This window comes from Sarcophilus harrisii, chromosome 1 (genome assembly GCF_902635505.1).
Source record: "Sarcophilus harrisii chromosome 1, mSarHar1.11, whole genome shotgun sequence".
Lineage (NCBI taxonomy): Eukaryota > Metazoa > Chordata > Mammalia > Dasyuromorphia > Dasyuridae > Sarcophilus > Sarcophilus harrisii.
In genome coordinates, this window is record NC_045426.1 from 349,581,172 (window position 1) to 349,597,695 (window position 16,524).

The following is a 16,524-nucleotide window of genomic DNA, read 5'->3' on the forward strand; positions in this document are numbered from 1 at the left end:
AAGAAGGCTGCCTCAGAGACTCCAAGAAAACCAAAACAAGAGAACATTACAAGGTCTTGTCCAGAAAGAAGAATGAAAGAGAACAGCATTTCTCCATTAATGTCAGAATGAATTGACCCTTACTTACAATTAGTGAATTACTTTATTTTTCAGTCCCCTGGACTCATTAATGTCCCAGATATTAAATTTCTCACCACTCTGCCATTTAAACTGAGCTTAGAAAGAGAAAGAGATCCTGAGTTCTCCATTCCCTTGCTCTCCTGGGTAGATAAAGAACGGGAAGATGCCAGAAAAGAGTCAAAATTTATATAGCTCCCATTATGTGCCAGGTGTTAAATGTTTTACAGATTGTAAGGTTCTTACTTGGTTTTCTGGAGGTCTCTGAGCAGCCTTCCTTTTAGTAATTACTACAAGAATAGCCAGGTATTAAAGCCCAAATCCTTTATTATCTCCTTCACAATCTAGTTTCCTTGCCTGGGGCTGGGCAGCTTTCTGGAGAGCATTTCAAACTGGCCTTAGTCTCAGTGAAGGAAGTGCAGGAGGCCAGCCACCACGGTACTGTGAGATGAAGTGAATGAATTTGGCTCTGCGTCCCTTCCAAGTTTGTGTCTGGCCCTTCTGAGTTTCTGAGCCCTTCTGAGTCTGTCTCTGGCTCTCACTCTGGCTGAGTTTGTCGCAGCTTTATATGCTCTATTTTGAGTATAAACGAATCATTATATCACTAGGAAACCATTATATGTTGTAAGATTAAATCAATCATACTGAACTTAGAGAACTATTAATCACCACGCTAAACTAGATAACCATTGTCTCATCAATTTCATTTAGTTAGCACCTTGTAAGAATCCTTGTTTTAAGTACAAGAGTTCTGGCCCATAACAACAGATATTATCTCACTTGATCTTCTCAAAAAACATTGAGAGGTAGGTGATTTATTATCTCTTGATTTTTGTTATTAAACAGAAAATATTGATTTTTTTTTTAGAATTTATTTTCTAGCTTGTGTCTTTAGACTAATTGTCTATATTAATATCATTGCAGAGTACTTATGAATTTCCAAGAATAGTTTATTTTTTTCTTCAGCTATATTTATAATTTTAATTTCTCTCTTTTAAATTATTACCATTGTCCACATTTTCAAAACTATACCAAATAATAATAAAGAGAAAGGAGATCCTTACTTTATTCCTGTACTTATTAGAAAAAGTTTCTAGTATGTTGCTATTGAATATGATTCTTGTTTTTGATGTATACTTTTAAATGATATTTTAAAAAGTGCTCTAGGTGTCTATACTTTACAGGGATGTTAGCACAAATTGGCCTTATCCTTTTCTTATATATGTTGAGATAATTATGTGCTTTTAGATGTTTATGTTTTGAGTATCACTATGTTTTTTGTTTTTACTAATATTGTACCATCCAACTTGGTTATAATGTCTTTAATAAATTGTTATATTCTGTTTGATAGGATTTTGTTTTTTAAATTTGAATTATGTTCATTAATGGTATTGGTTTTTCAGTCTTTCTTTTCCTCTCATTATAAACTAGTTTTAAAAATAACTTGGATAGGACAAATACTAATTTTTATTTTAAATACAGGAATATTTAAGATTTATATTTGGCTTTCTATTAAAATTTTTATACTTATATTTTAAAAGATAACACTATTTATTTTCTCTTATCAGATATATTAGCATATAAATGTACATAATCAGTTCTGATCATTCTTTTTTCTTCTGTTTTGTTTATGATTTTACATTGGTCATTTGCTGTTTTGTTGACTGATTTTCTGCTCTTTCCAAGCAGATTAACTGTTTAAAAATTTCATGCTTTTGAAAGAAGCATCTATTAGTGTAATTTATCATTTCTATAGCTTTAATTTCTCATTTTCAACTTATTTCTTTTCAAATTTAAAAACTCTCCTATTGTATTCATTTTGTTTATTGATTATCTGTTCTAAAATTCCTATTCAGTAAACTAATCTTTTCCTTTTCTTTTTTTGTTATTGTATATTTTGGAAATGTAATTTTCCAGCTCTTTTGTCATCTCCCAGAAATGTTGCTATGTTGTTTTAGCATTACCATTTTCTTGCACGTAATTATTAGTCATTTCTATTGCTTTTTTTTCACCTACTCATCATTATGGTTTCATTGTTAAAGGTATCTTTTTCAGACTGTGTTTTTTATTTGTTGTAAATTCTTTACAATTTTTATTGTATTGTAGTCTCTAAAAGTTATATTTACTTATTTTTCGTCTTTACAGTTTGAAATATCTCTGTACATGATCTATTTTTGTGCAAGTTTCATGTGATGCAACAAAATATGTATTTTTTTAGCAATCCATTTAGAAGACATCATAAATCTTTTACTTCTACCTTCTTCAGTATTTTGTTCAATTCAATTTAAAAAAAAATTTCTATTAGTCTTCTATTCTTCATGCTAATGCTTCCTAATTCCTCTAACAATATATCCTTGTATGTGTTCAGTTCATGGTTTATATTCATTTTACTATATTTACCAAACTCCTCCAAACATGCTCCATTTTATCTAATAAATCTGTCTAATGATGGCAACTAGTCATTACTATGTGTCTTTTTTTTTTTTTATTTGCTTGTTTTACTCTTTTTTCCTTTTATTTATCTTTCCCTGCTAACATTTTGGGCTTTTTTGGCTAGAATTAAAAGGTCAATTCAATTGCCAAATTTTTCCCCTTTAACTCCCTTTAATTGTTTGGCTTAATTTCCCCATAATTTAACTACAAAATAATGTATGCTCTTTTTTATGGTGGGGGATTGAGTAGGTGGAGGGTTGTAGTGACCATTCCAAGATAACAAAGGGTTTTGTAAAAACTTTTTGTCTGATACTTTCTCCACTCACATAGCCATCACATTAATTGAAGCTTTTGCAAACTCTAACCTGGACCTATTTCAGTAAGCTCCTAATTAGCTTTGCTTCAATTTTCCCCTCTCTTTCCCCTCCCCACATCTCCCACCCCAATCCATCTTCCATTTAGTTGCCAAAGCAATTTTACTAAAGGCTAAATCTGCCTATGTCATTCCTATGCTCAATAAATTCCAGTAGCTCCATATTACTTTAAGGCTCAAATATAAAATTCTTTGTTATTCAAGCCATAATCTGATCCCTTCCTATTTTCCAGTATAACGTTTCTCCCCCCTTCTCCATATATTCTTTGATTCATCCACACTGGATTGCTTGCTTTTCCTCACAATGCTCCATCTTCCATTCCCATAATTCTTCATTGGGTGTTCTTCCCTTCCCCCTGTACCTGAAATATTCTCCACTCCTCTGCCTTTTAAAATCTCTGATTTAAATAGCTCAATTGTTACTTTCTGCAGGAGGCCTTTCCTAATCCCCTAAATTGCTAATATTTTCCACCTCTATAGGTATCTTCCATCTATTTTCTGTTCATTTCACTACATAGCATGGAGGTCTCGGGACCAGCTAGGTCTCTGGAGGCCTCCATTATGAGGAAAATTGGGTCAAATAACTTTCTTAGTGTCATATCATTAATAAGTATAAGAATCAATACTGTAATCAGATTATCTACTTTGAAATCTAGTTTCTTCATTCCCAACTTATCAGAATTTATATTCCTTCCTTCTTCATCTCCAACCTGTCAGAATTAAAAAGTTATGATCCTTCCTGGAATTTCCACTCAAGCAGTGCTCTGCCTCCACCCCCTTGCCTTTGTTTTTCTGATCACTGGAAAAGTCTCGGGAATTACTTGCTCGTTGCTGAATGCTTTGAGACAAGAGTCCTGGCTGGCTAATATGGCTTTGCCAGTCCAACTTCTCTACTATTAAAATATTAAAAATCTCTAATCTGTTTTGCCTCAGTTTCTCTGGCATTACATTATTATCCCCCTTTTCTTGCCTTTTTATTACCTGTAAAAGTAATTTGACAGCATTTCATTGTTACTCATTTCTTTGTAACTATATTTGTTTTCCATTTAATAGATGAACTTGCATGCCAAATACCTAGGGTTTTTTTTTGATAAGACGTTTATTTGAAAAATATAATTTTTTTCTTGTTAAATCTTATGAACTCTTTATGAATTAAATAAGAATGACAGAAAAACTCTGAAATAAATCTTTAATTTACTTTTCAAAGTACCATATTTCATTTTAAAATAAAAAGTATAAATAAACCATCTGTCCTTTACTTCATTTTCAAAATATTTTTATACAATTTTTGTATGTTTTCCTTAACTAAAGAATACTTGTATGAAGTACTTACATAATCTCTTTATATCTTGTCCTCAAATTCAGACTCCTTTTTTTTAAATTTATTTATTTTTATTAAATAATTTTTTATTGACAGAACCCATGCCAGGGTAATTTTTTACAACATTATCCCTTGCACTCACTTCTGTTCTGATTTTTCCCCTCCCTTCCTCCACCCTCTCCCCAAGATGGCAAGCAGTCCTATACATGTTAAATAGATTACAATAGATCTTGGATACAATATATGTGTGCAGAACCGAACAGCTTTCTTGTTGCTCAAGGAGAATTGGATTTAGAAGGTATAAATAACCTGGGAAGAAGAACAAAATGTAAGCAGTTTACATTCATTTCCTAGTGTTGTTTCTTTGGATGTAGCTGCTTCTGTCCATCCTTGATCAATTGAAACTAAGTTAGATCTTGTCTTTGTTGAAGAAATCCACTTCCATCAGTACACAACCTCATACAGTATCGTTGTTGAGGTATATAATGATTTCCTGGTTCTGCTCATTTCGCTCAGCATCAGTTCATGTAGGTCTCACCAATCCTCTCTGTATTCGTCCTGCTGGTCATTTCTTACAGAACAATAATATTCCATAACATTCATATACCACAATTTACTCAACCATTCTCCAATTGATGGGCATCCATTCATTTTCCAGCTTCTGGACACTACAAACAGGGCTGCCACAAACATTTTGGCACATACAGGTCCTTTTCCCTTTTTTTGTATCTCTTTGGGGTATAAGCCCAGTAGAGACACTGCTGGATCAAAGGGTATGCACAGTTTGATAACTTTTTTGGCATAGTTCTAAATTGCTCTCCAGAATGGCTGGATGTATTCACAGTTCCACCAACAATGTATCTGTGGCCCTGTTTTCCCACATCCCCTCCAACATTCTGCATTATCTTTCCCTGTCATTCTGGCCAATCTTACAGGTGTATAGTGGTATCTCAGAGTTGTCTTAATTTGCATTTCTCTGATCAATAGTGATTTGGAACACTCTTTCATGAGTAGTAATAGTTTTAATTTCTTCATCTGAAAATTGTCTGTTCACATCCTTTGACCATTTATCAATTGGAGAATGGCTTGATTTCTTATAAATTAGAGTCAATTCTCTATATATTTTGGAAATGAGTCCTTTATCAGAATCTTTGACTGTAAAAATGTTTTCCCAGTTTATTGTTTCCCTTCTAATCTTGCTTGCATTAGTTTTGTTTGTACAAAAACTTTTCAATTTGATATAATCAAAATTTTCAATTTTGTAGTCAATAGTGATCTCTAGTTCTTCTTTGGTCATAAATTCCTTCCTCTTCCACAGGTCTGAGAGGTAAACTATCCTATGCTCTTCCAATTTATTTATGATCTCATTCTTTATGCCTAGATCATGAACCCATTTTGACCTTATCTTGGTATATGGTGTTAAGTGTGGGTCAATGCCTAGTTTGTGCCATACTAATTTCCAATTTTCCCAGCAATTTTTGTCAAATAATGCATTCTTATCCCAAAAACTGGGGTCTTTGGGTTTGTCAAACACTAGATAATTAAAGTTATTGGCTGTTTTCAGACTCCTTATTATAAAATCACATGTATTTTTCCCATAATACTATTTGATTTTGCTCCATTTTTCTTTCAATTGTATATTTGAGTTTCAAATCCAGTCTTTCAAAATCCACTGAGACTTTGTCATATATTCTTGACCTTTTCTTCTTATGTTTTGTTTTCTCCCAATCATCCTCAGATCCTCTAGTTTCCTTGATGGTCATATGTAAAGACATCTCCAAATAACTTATTTATAAATATCTGGAATCTACCATGAGGTAGTATTAATGAGTTTTGTTAAGTACACAGAAGTGGGATTCAGGCAATCTGTCCATGGGTGTTTTTAACTGGAGCAGGTTTATTTGAGACAGACAGGATTATTGAATCCTTTCCAGTTTTTCCACTGGCACTTGAGTCAAGCAACAAATCAATTCACAGGGGAGAAAATCAATTAAAACATTAAAACATTATTTGACATTGTACTGACAAAAATATTTATTTTATTTACTTATTTTTATCTTTGCATTTCAACTTCAAGTTTCTGAGTCACGTTATATGTCAGTAAAGGAAATTAACATCCACATGATTTTGTGCTCAATAATTTTGATTATTTTCTCTCAATTGATTAGTCATATAGCTACCCACAAAATTCAAGTGACTTTTCATTATTTGAGGTTAACAAAACAATAGTACTAATTATCCGAAGTGAATAAAGTCCATAAAATTTGTAGGACTTTACTATTTTAGACAAAGCAGACAATATCATAGCAAATTATAAAGAGTTTTGATAAGTTTGATAAGGGTGATAGATTATTTCTTTTTTTGGTAAATTTATTTAAATTTTTTAATACACATTGCTTTATGAATTATGTTGGGACTGTGCATACCCTTTGATCCAGCAGTGTTACTGCTGGGCTTATATCTCAAAGAGATCTTAAAGAAGGGAAAGGGACCTGTATGTGCAAGAGTGTTTGTGGCAGCCCTCTTTGTAGTAGCCAGAAACTGGAAAATGAGTGGATGCCCATCAATTGGAGAATGGCTGAATAAATTATGGTATATGAATATTATGGAATATTATTGTTTGGGAAGAAATGACCAACAAGATGATTTCAGAAAGGCCTGGAGAGACTTACACAAACTGATGCTGAGTGAAACAAGCAGGGCCAGGAAATCATTATATACTTCAACAACAATACTATATGATGACCACTTCTGATGGACCTGGCCATCCTCAGTAATGAGATGAACCAAATCAGTTCCAATAGAGCAGTAATGAATTGAACCAGCTACTCCCAGTGAAAGAACTCTGGGAGATGACTAAGAACCATTACATTGAATTCCCAATTCCTATAATTTTGCCTGTCTGCATTTTTGATTTTCTTCACAGGCTAATTGTACAATATTTCACAGTCCAATTTTTTTTTGTACCTCAAAATAACGATTTGGTCATGTATACTTATTGTGCATCTAATTTATATTTTAATATATTTAACATCTACTGGTCATCCAGCCATCTGGGAAAGGAGGTGGGGGGAAGGAGGGGAAAAATTGGAACAAGAGGTTAGGCAATTGTCAATGCTGTAAAGTTATACATATAACCTGTAAATAAAAGGCTATTAAAATTTTTTAAAAAATGAATTATGTTGGGAGAGGAAAATTAGAGCAAAAGGGAAAAACATGGGAGACATTTTAAAAAATAGAAAAAAAAGTGAACACAGCATGAATTGATTTACTTTCAGTCTCTTTAATTCTTTTTCTGGATGCAGATGGCATTTTCTGTCCAAAGTCTACTGAGATTGCTTTGGATCACTGAACCACTGAGAAGAATAAAGTTTTTCATAGTTGATCATTGCACATTCTTGCTGTTATTGTGTACATTCCTGGTTCTGCTTGTTTAGCTCAGCATCAGATCATGTAAATACTTTTAGGCTTTTCTAGAATCAACTTGTTCATCGTTTTTTATAGAACAATAATATTTCATTACCACAACTTGTTTGGCCATTCCCTAATTCAGGGGTCCTCAAACTTTTTAAATACGGGGCCAGTTTATTGTCCCTCAGAATGCTGGAGGGCCGGACTATAATAAAAACAAAAACTTTGTTTTGTGGGCCTTTAAATAAAGAAACTTCATTACCCTCGGTGAAGGGGATAAACATCCTCAGTTGCCACATCTGGTCCATGGGCCGTAGATTGAGGACCCCTGCAATGGGCATCTACTCATTTTCCAATTCTTTGCTATCACAAAAAGAGCTGCTACAACCATTTTTGCACGTGAGTCCTTTTCTCTCCTTTATAATTTCCTGTAATGGCATAGCTCCAATCATTCTCCAGAATGGTTGGATCATTTCACAACTCCAGGGTGGTGGATTATTTTAAGAATCATTTCTTCTCAATTCACTAATACAAGTTTGTTACTTCGTAGAAGAAAGTATGATTATAATTTCTGTGATAACAAAATAGCCAATTGATTAAGCCAATTCAATTAATGAGCTTTTCCCATTCAATAAAGGGAGAAAAAGGGGGAAAAAATTGTTTTTACATATTTCCTTCAAAAACCTGAACAATTTAATCAAACAAACAACTTCATCTCTCTTCTAGCTCTTCTAATTGTCACTGCAAGGATCAATAGATTCATTAGTCATAAAAGTAATATTCTCATTTCATTTATCACTTTCTATGACCATTAGCAACTTTATTACTATCTATGTGTCTCTAAAATTTTCCATAACTAATTCTTGGTTAGAATCAAGAGAGACACAAATATAAATATATCTGATACATAAAATATATGCATTTCTTTATCAACTAATATACTATCTACATTTAGTTAACTTTTATACCAAAATGACATTATTATAACCATTGATTTTGTAATTTAATTCTTACTTAATTTTTTTACTTCATTACTACTGTGTGCTGGTATTATTGTAAATAGCATGAAGCTGAGTGGGACATATTCAGGGAATGATGAAGAAAGAAAGGAAGAGAGAATCTCACAGCAAGAGCATTTCTAACCCAGTATCTAGAAACCAGATCTACATCTGATCTAATAAAATTCACATCTTTGTCTCTGATTTTTATGGATACATCTTCATCTAATCATTTTAAAACTGGATATTGTATTGTATCTACAATGCTGGCAAGGCAGGATAAATCACAGCGCCATAACTGAGTTTGTAGTAGTGGGGCTTTCTGGGCAGCCTGAACACCAAGGAATCTTCTTTACCATTTTCCTCTTTATCTACCTAATGGCCCTGTTGGGTAATGTCATTATTGTTATTGCTATCATTTACAACAGCACCCTTCATTCTCCTATATATCTTTTTCTGTTGGCATTGGGTATGGTGGATATTATCTGTACCTCTACCATCATCCCAAAGATTCTGGAAAACATGCTGATATTGGATAAGATCATTTCTTTTTTTTGTTGTTTTTTAATTTAAGCCTTTTATTTACAGGTTATATGTATGGGTAACTTTACAGCATTGACAATTGCCAAACCTCTTGTTCCAATTGTTCCCCTCTTTCCCCCACCCCCTCCCCCAGATGGCAAGATGACCAGTAGATGTTAAATATATTAAAATATAAATTAGATACACAATAAGTATACATGACTAAACCATTATTTTGCTGTACAAAAAGAATCAGACTCTGAAATATTGTACAATTAGCCTGTCAAGGAAATCAAAAATGCAGGTGGGCAAAAATATGGGGATTGGGAATTCAATGTAATGGTTTTTAATCATCTCCCAGAGTTCTTTCACTGGTTGTAGCTGGTTCAGTTCATTACTGCTCCATTGGAAATGATTTGGTTGATCACATTGCTGAGGATGGCCAAGTCCATCGGAATTGGTCATCATATAGTATTGTTGTTGAAGTATATAATGATCTCTTGGCCCTTCTTGTTTCACTCAGCATCAGTTCATGTAAGTCTCTCCAGGCCTTTCTAAAATCTTCCTGTTGGTCATTTCCTTTTTTTTTTTTTTATTTAATAGCCTTTTATTTACAGGATATATGCATGGGTAACTTTACACCATTAACAATTGCCAAACTTCTTTTTCCAATTTTTCACCTCTTACCCGCCACCCCCTCCCCCAGATGGCAGGATGACCAGTAGATGTTAAGTACATTAAAATATAAATTAGCTACAAAATAAGTATACATGACCAAAACGTTATTTTGCTGTACAAAAAGAATCAGACTCTGAAATATTGTATAATTAGCTTGTGAAGGAAATCAAAAATGCAGGTGGGCATAAATATAGGGATTAGAATTCAATGTAATGGTTTTAGTCATCTCCCAGAGTTCTTTCTCTGGGCGTAGTTAGTTCAGTTCATTACTGCTCTATTGGAAATGGTTTGGTTGATCTCGTTGCTGAGGATGGCCAGGTCCATCAGAACTGGTCATCATATAGTATTGTTGTTGAAGTATATAATGATCTCCTGGTCCTGCTCATTTCACTCAGCATCAGTTCGTGTAAGTCTCTCCAGGCCTTTCTGAAATCATCCTGTTGGTCATTTCTTCAGAACAGTAATATTCCATAATATTCATATACCACAATTTATTCAGCCATTCTCCAACTGATGGACATCCATTCAGTTTCCAGTTTCTAGCCACTACAAAAAGGGCTGCCACAAACATTCGTGCACATACAGGTCCCTTTCCCTTCTTTATAATCCCTTTGGGATATAAGCCCAGTAGTAACACTGCTGGATCAAAGGGTATGCACAGTTTGATAACTTTTTGAGCATAGTTCCAAACTACTCTCCAGAATGGTTGGATTCGTTCACAACTCCACCCTGTTGGTCATTTCTTACAGAACAATAATATTCCATAATATTCATATACCACAATTTATTCAGCCATTCTCCAACTGATGGGCATCCACTCATTTTCCAGTTTCTAGCCACTACAAAGAGGGCTGCCACAAACATTCGTGCACATACAGGTCCCTTTCCCTTCTTTATGATCTCTTTGGGATATAAGTCCAGTGGTAACACTGATGGATCAAAGGGTATGCACAGTTTGATAACGTTTTGAGTATAGTTCCAAACTGCTCTCCAGAATGGTTGGATTCGTTCACAACACCACCAACAATGTATCAGTGTCCCAGTTTTCCCGCATCCCCTCCAACAATCATCATTATTTTTTCCTGTCATCTTAGCCAATCTGACAGGTGTGTATCTTAGAGTTGTCTTAATTTGCATTTCTCTGATTAATAATGACTTGGAGCATCTTTTCATATGACTAGAAATAGTTTCAATTTCTTCATCTGAGAATTGTCTGTTCATATCCTTTGACCATTTATCAATTGGAGAATGGCTTGATTTTTTATAAGTTAGAGTTAATTCTCTATATATTTTGGAAATGAGGCCTTTATCAGATCCTTTGACTGTAAAAATATTTTCCCAGTTTATTGTTTCCCTTCTAATCTTGTCTGCATTAGTTTTGTTTGTACAAAAACTTTTCAGTTTGGTATAGTCAAAATTTTCTATTTTGTGATCAGTAATGATCTCTGGTTCTTCTTTGGTCATAAATTCCTTCCTCTTCCACAGGTCTGAGAGGTAAACTATCCTGTGTTCCTCTAATTTATTTATAATTTCATTCTTTATGCCTAGGTCATGAACCCATTTTGACCTGAACTTGGTGTATGGTGTTAAGTGTGGATCAATGCCTAGTTTCTGCCATATCAGTTTCCAATTTTTCCAGCAATTTTTTTCAAACAGTAAGTGGATAAGACCATTTCTTATGAGGGTTGTATGACCCAGCTTTTCTTTTTCCCTTGATCTCTAGGATCTTAAAAGGTTCTTTTCACTGTGATGGCCTATGACTGCTATGTTGCTATCTGTTTCCCCTTGCACTATAGCACCATTATGAACTGCAATATGTGCATGACACTTCTCTGCATTGTTGTGGTCACAGCTACTGCCAATTCTTGGGTACATACAGGTCTCATCCTCAAGCTGACTTTCTGTGGCCCTAACACAACTGACCACTTTTTCTGTGAGATCCTTCCATTACTTGTACTGTCCTGTAGCCCTGTGAGGGCAAATGAGGTGATGGTATTTGTGGCTGATGTCGCCCTGGCCATGGGAGACTTCATCCTTACCTGCATGTCCTATGGCTTCATCATTGCTGCCATCTTTCATATTTGCACCACAGAAAGGAAGAAAAAGGCCTTCTCTACATGCTCTTCCCATCTCTTGGTGGTATTCCCCTGTCATCTACTCTTATATCTGTCCAGCCTCCACTTATATCTTTGAATGGAACAAAGTGATGGCTGCACTGTACACTCTGGTGACTCCTACTCTCAACTTGTCTATAGTTTCTGGAACAAGGAGAACCAAAGTAGGATCAAGAGAGTATTTTCTTTCTTGAATGTCATTAATGTATGAGATTAGTCCTCCATTCCAGAATCTTGTAGTATTCTGCAGATTATATCTATCCTTCTAACTCCCTTTTTTTTCTCAAAGACAGACCTACTCAATACCTTCCCCTCCCCCCAATTATTCTATTATCTTGACATCCACAAGATAAACAAGAATCCTCCCTAAGGAAGGGAAAACACTTCTAGCTTCCCTCTCCCCCCCCCCCACCAATATGGGGTTTATCTATAATTTTATATAGCCTTGACTAGATCATTCTGTTTCTCAATAGGTGATATTTTGCTCTAGAGTCCACTAAACAAATACCACTAGGTTTAATCTTGGACTGATTTACAGTGAGTTAAACTTTGAAAGTTTGTTGATTTTGATATCTACAAAGTAGACTATACATATTTATTTTTCATGTAAAAGAGAGCAACTTAGTTACTGCCAAAAATCTTTGGGTTTATGGGTTTAAATTCACATGCTTTCCACTATCCTAATTTATAATAGAGAGATGGGGAGAGCTATAGAAAATACATAAAACCTAAAAAAAGACCAGTATTTCTTCTGCTTATATACTCCTATTCCTTTCCTTTCTCATTTAGACACAAGAAGGGAAATCTGAATAGATGTTGACTGTAAAGGTCAGGGGAGGAGCTATGCATGAGTGCAATCAGGAAGTACAAAAGCCTTGAAGCCTGAGATCCCTGGATGTGGTTTTCTGTGACCAGCAGGGACTGCTTCATGAGTGAAAGCTCTGGTGACATTGAGATCGTGTCATCAATGGGAGTCATTTCCTTCTCTAATTGGCTGTGTTTGTGACCTTATAGATCCAATATAAGGAGTGGGGAGGAGGAAGTAGGGCTAGGGTAGGATGTGAACACATGGAATAAAAATCTTAAGCTTGCATGTGGCTGTCCTTGGGTCCTCTGTCGAATGTAGGACCACTGCTTGTTGAGGCAGTGGCCAGAGATCTCTGAAGACCTCTGATTGAGGTAAGATTGGTAAGAACCACTGTGTGCAATAGTGGCCAGAGATTTTCCTGAAGGCCTAGGAATTAAGGGTGACTGGTAACAGCAGCTGATGGGAGGAGTTACCATTGGCGGCCCAAATGGGGAAGCACTATAAGTTATTAGACTCCATAATTGGGAAGGTTTGGCAGCCCCCTCTTGGGAAGGGAAATCGGTGAAGCATTGTGAGTCTAGGTATAAGTTTACCTATGACCAAGCCCAAAAGTACAGTTGTACATTCAGCTCAAGCATGAGTTAGAAAATTGGATGGGTGACCATTTAACAAAAAACATGTCCGATGAAAAGCAGGTTTGTCCTCCAGCACCCAGGCATATATATCCTTCATTAGCACATCTACTGGAGAATATGCCCTTAGATGACCAAGATAGCAAAAATGCCAAGAATACATTAAGAATTGAACAACAGGAAATTTGCCTCCCATACCCATTAAATACAGCTCTGCAAGAAGGGATAGGTTAGAGGATTAAGCAGATAGAACAAAAGGTGCAGGAACTTCACCTGTGGCAGAGTTAGAGGACAAACCAAAGAGTACCTTACAACAATTAGAACAAGAAGTGCAACAGCTCATCTAAAGACTGAGGCAGAGAACAAACAAGAGATTATTTCATAGTAGAGAGAACTAGAGATGTTAGAGCTAACCCTACAGGCTGAGCTGGAGAAGAGACAAAAGATTACAAAGACCTGTTGCTTTTTCAGTAGAACACAGAAAAAGCCACCTCCCACACAGCTTTACAGGAAGCTTTCATAAGGGCAGCTGCTGAGGGGGAGGATGTAATTTCATGGAATTCCAATTGGAGCCTCCAGGCCTATCCAGTAGAGGATGACAGGGCCAGAGGGCGGACACATGTCCCGATCCCATTTAAAATGTTGAAGGAAGTAAAACAAGCTTGTGTTAATTATGGCCCAAATGCTCCCTATACAGTACAAGTGTTACAGCTATTATCAAGTAGGTATGCTCTTACCCTGAATGACTGGACATTCATGACTTCTGCCTGTTTTACTCCTGGCCAATCAGTTGTATGGTTATCAGAATTTGCTAAAACAGCTTGGAAATATGCTGTGGCCATTGATCATCAGGACCCAGAAGAGTCTGTGTTTGTAATTACTGGCACTGGCTGCTATTCCACAACTCAGGCTCAGATTTTATATGATGTGACTGTATTTCCACCTATTGCACAGTGTGCTATACAGGCTTGGGAGAGAATAGACAAGGAGCGATTAGTAAGCAACATCTTACTTCAATAAAACAGGGCCCCTGAGAACCTATTCAAGATTATGTGTCCTGATTAAGAACAGCAGTTGACAGAGTTATAGAGAAAGGTGGCGCTTCTGACCTTCTTTTAAGGCAACTGTTAAAAGAGGGAATGAACAAAGTGTGCAGCTGTATAGTGGCTGGACTTTCTAAAGAAGCTCCTATATCCAAGATTGTAGACAAATGTTATGAAGCAGATGAGGCTGTTAACGCAGATGCAATGGCCTCAGCTATAACCCAGAGAATCACACAAAGGATGAACAGGAAGGATAGAGGAAAGAAAAGTTATAACTGTGGCAGAAAAGGACATTTCCAAGCCCAATGCCATAAGCAACCACTAGGGAGCGGAAAATTCTTTTGCTTTGCTTGTGGCAAGATAGGGCACAATGCAAAATATTATAGGACCAGAATGAGAAGTAAGTCTGTGGTCCAGTGAAACGGGTACAGCGGTCCCACAGGGGCCTTGAATGCATACCCGATAGATCAGAAACCTAGACAGAGAGGAGTTACAGGGTTCAAAGAGACTTATCAAGCCCTGATGAAGAATATGGACAGCACTTGGTGAATGCAGTTGAGAGTTTTAATATCAACCCATGGACCACTGTACATGTTGAAATACAACCCAAGGCTAGAGATAGATTAGAGGGTAAACTCCATAAATAACCCATTCTTCTTCTGGATAGTTCCAATTCTTTGGGAATTTTTCTCTTTCTAATTATTTAATATCTCAACTTTCCCTAATTACATGCAAAACAAATTTTTAACTTTTTTTTTTAATTGTGAGTTCCAAATTCCTTCTCACCCTCTTCTCTTCACTCACTTAAAAAACAAGAAATTTGTTATAGGTTATACATGTGCAGTAATTCAAACTATCTTTCCATATCATGTTGTGAAAGAAAATACAGACAAAATCCCCTAAAAAATCAAGTTAAAAAATTTGCATGTTTCGAGTTGCATTCAGACTCTATCACTTCTTTCTTTAGAGAAGGATAATATTTTTTATTATAACATTTAAAGAATTTTTCTTGTCATCCTTCATTTGTTTCTTTTTAATTTCTACCCTTTACTCTGTTTCTGCCCTCTGGGACCAAACAGAACAAATCTAATTTAACAAATCTATCATACCCATATGATAACAATTTATATACTTGAAGACTGTCATGTCATTTGCCTCTCTAAGGATCAGTTTCTTCATCTGATAAATAAGCATAATATCACATATTTCAATGTGTTGTTTTAAGTTATAATGAGATAATGTGTATAAAATACTTTCAAAATCTTAAAACACTATATTATAAATGTTATCTGTCTCCTCCCACTAAGCTGGAAACTCTTTGATTTGGGGGTAAAGTGGAGAACTGTCTTTGTGTTTCTTTGGATCCCAGTGTTTATCATACTATCTGGAATATAGTTACATGTTTAATAATTGCTTGAATAGATTGTTGGATTTAGAATTAGAAAGTTCTGGGGTAACACTGTAGTATTAGCATATTCTTGAAGCAATCTATAAAAAGTATATTGTACTTCCTGCAATGAGAAGGCAAATCCATCATTACTTTCCTCCAACCATGGCTATAAAAATCATGTCTGAAGTGATGGTGAGGGTTCCTTCATTGGTTTCAGTCTTGGCATGAAGTTTTCAATAGTCCACTGTTGTAATGTTCTTGTTTGGTTTTCTGGAGGTCTTGGGAGGTGCTTCGTTTCAATTCAGTGATCACCACGAGAATAGCCAGGTGTTAAAGTTCAAATCCTTTATTATCTCCTTCACAATCTAGTTTCCCTTTCCAATGGAGCAATAATGAACTGAACCAGCTATGCCCAGCGAAAGAACTCTGGGCGATGACTAAAAAACATTACATTGAATTCCCAATCCCTATATTTTCGCCCACCTGCATTTTGGATTTCCTTCACAGGCTAATTGTACAATATTTCAGAGTCCGATTCTTTTTGTACAGCAAAATAACGGTTTCGTCATGTATACTTATTGTGTATCTAATTTACATTTTAATATATTTAACATCTACTGGTCATCCTGCCATCTGGGGGAGGGGGTGGGGGTAAGAGGGGAAAAATTGGAACAATAGGTTTGG

At 35.5% G+C, this 16,524-nt stretch overlaps 1 pseudogene; it reads left to right on the top strand.

Moving 5' to 3' along the window:
- The first annotated feature begins 6,056 nt into the window (after nt 1-6,056).
- LOC116420516 lies at nt 6,057-12,178 on the top strand (annotated as a pseudogene).
- Nucleotides 12,179-16,524: the final 4,346 nt, after the last annotated feature.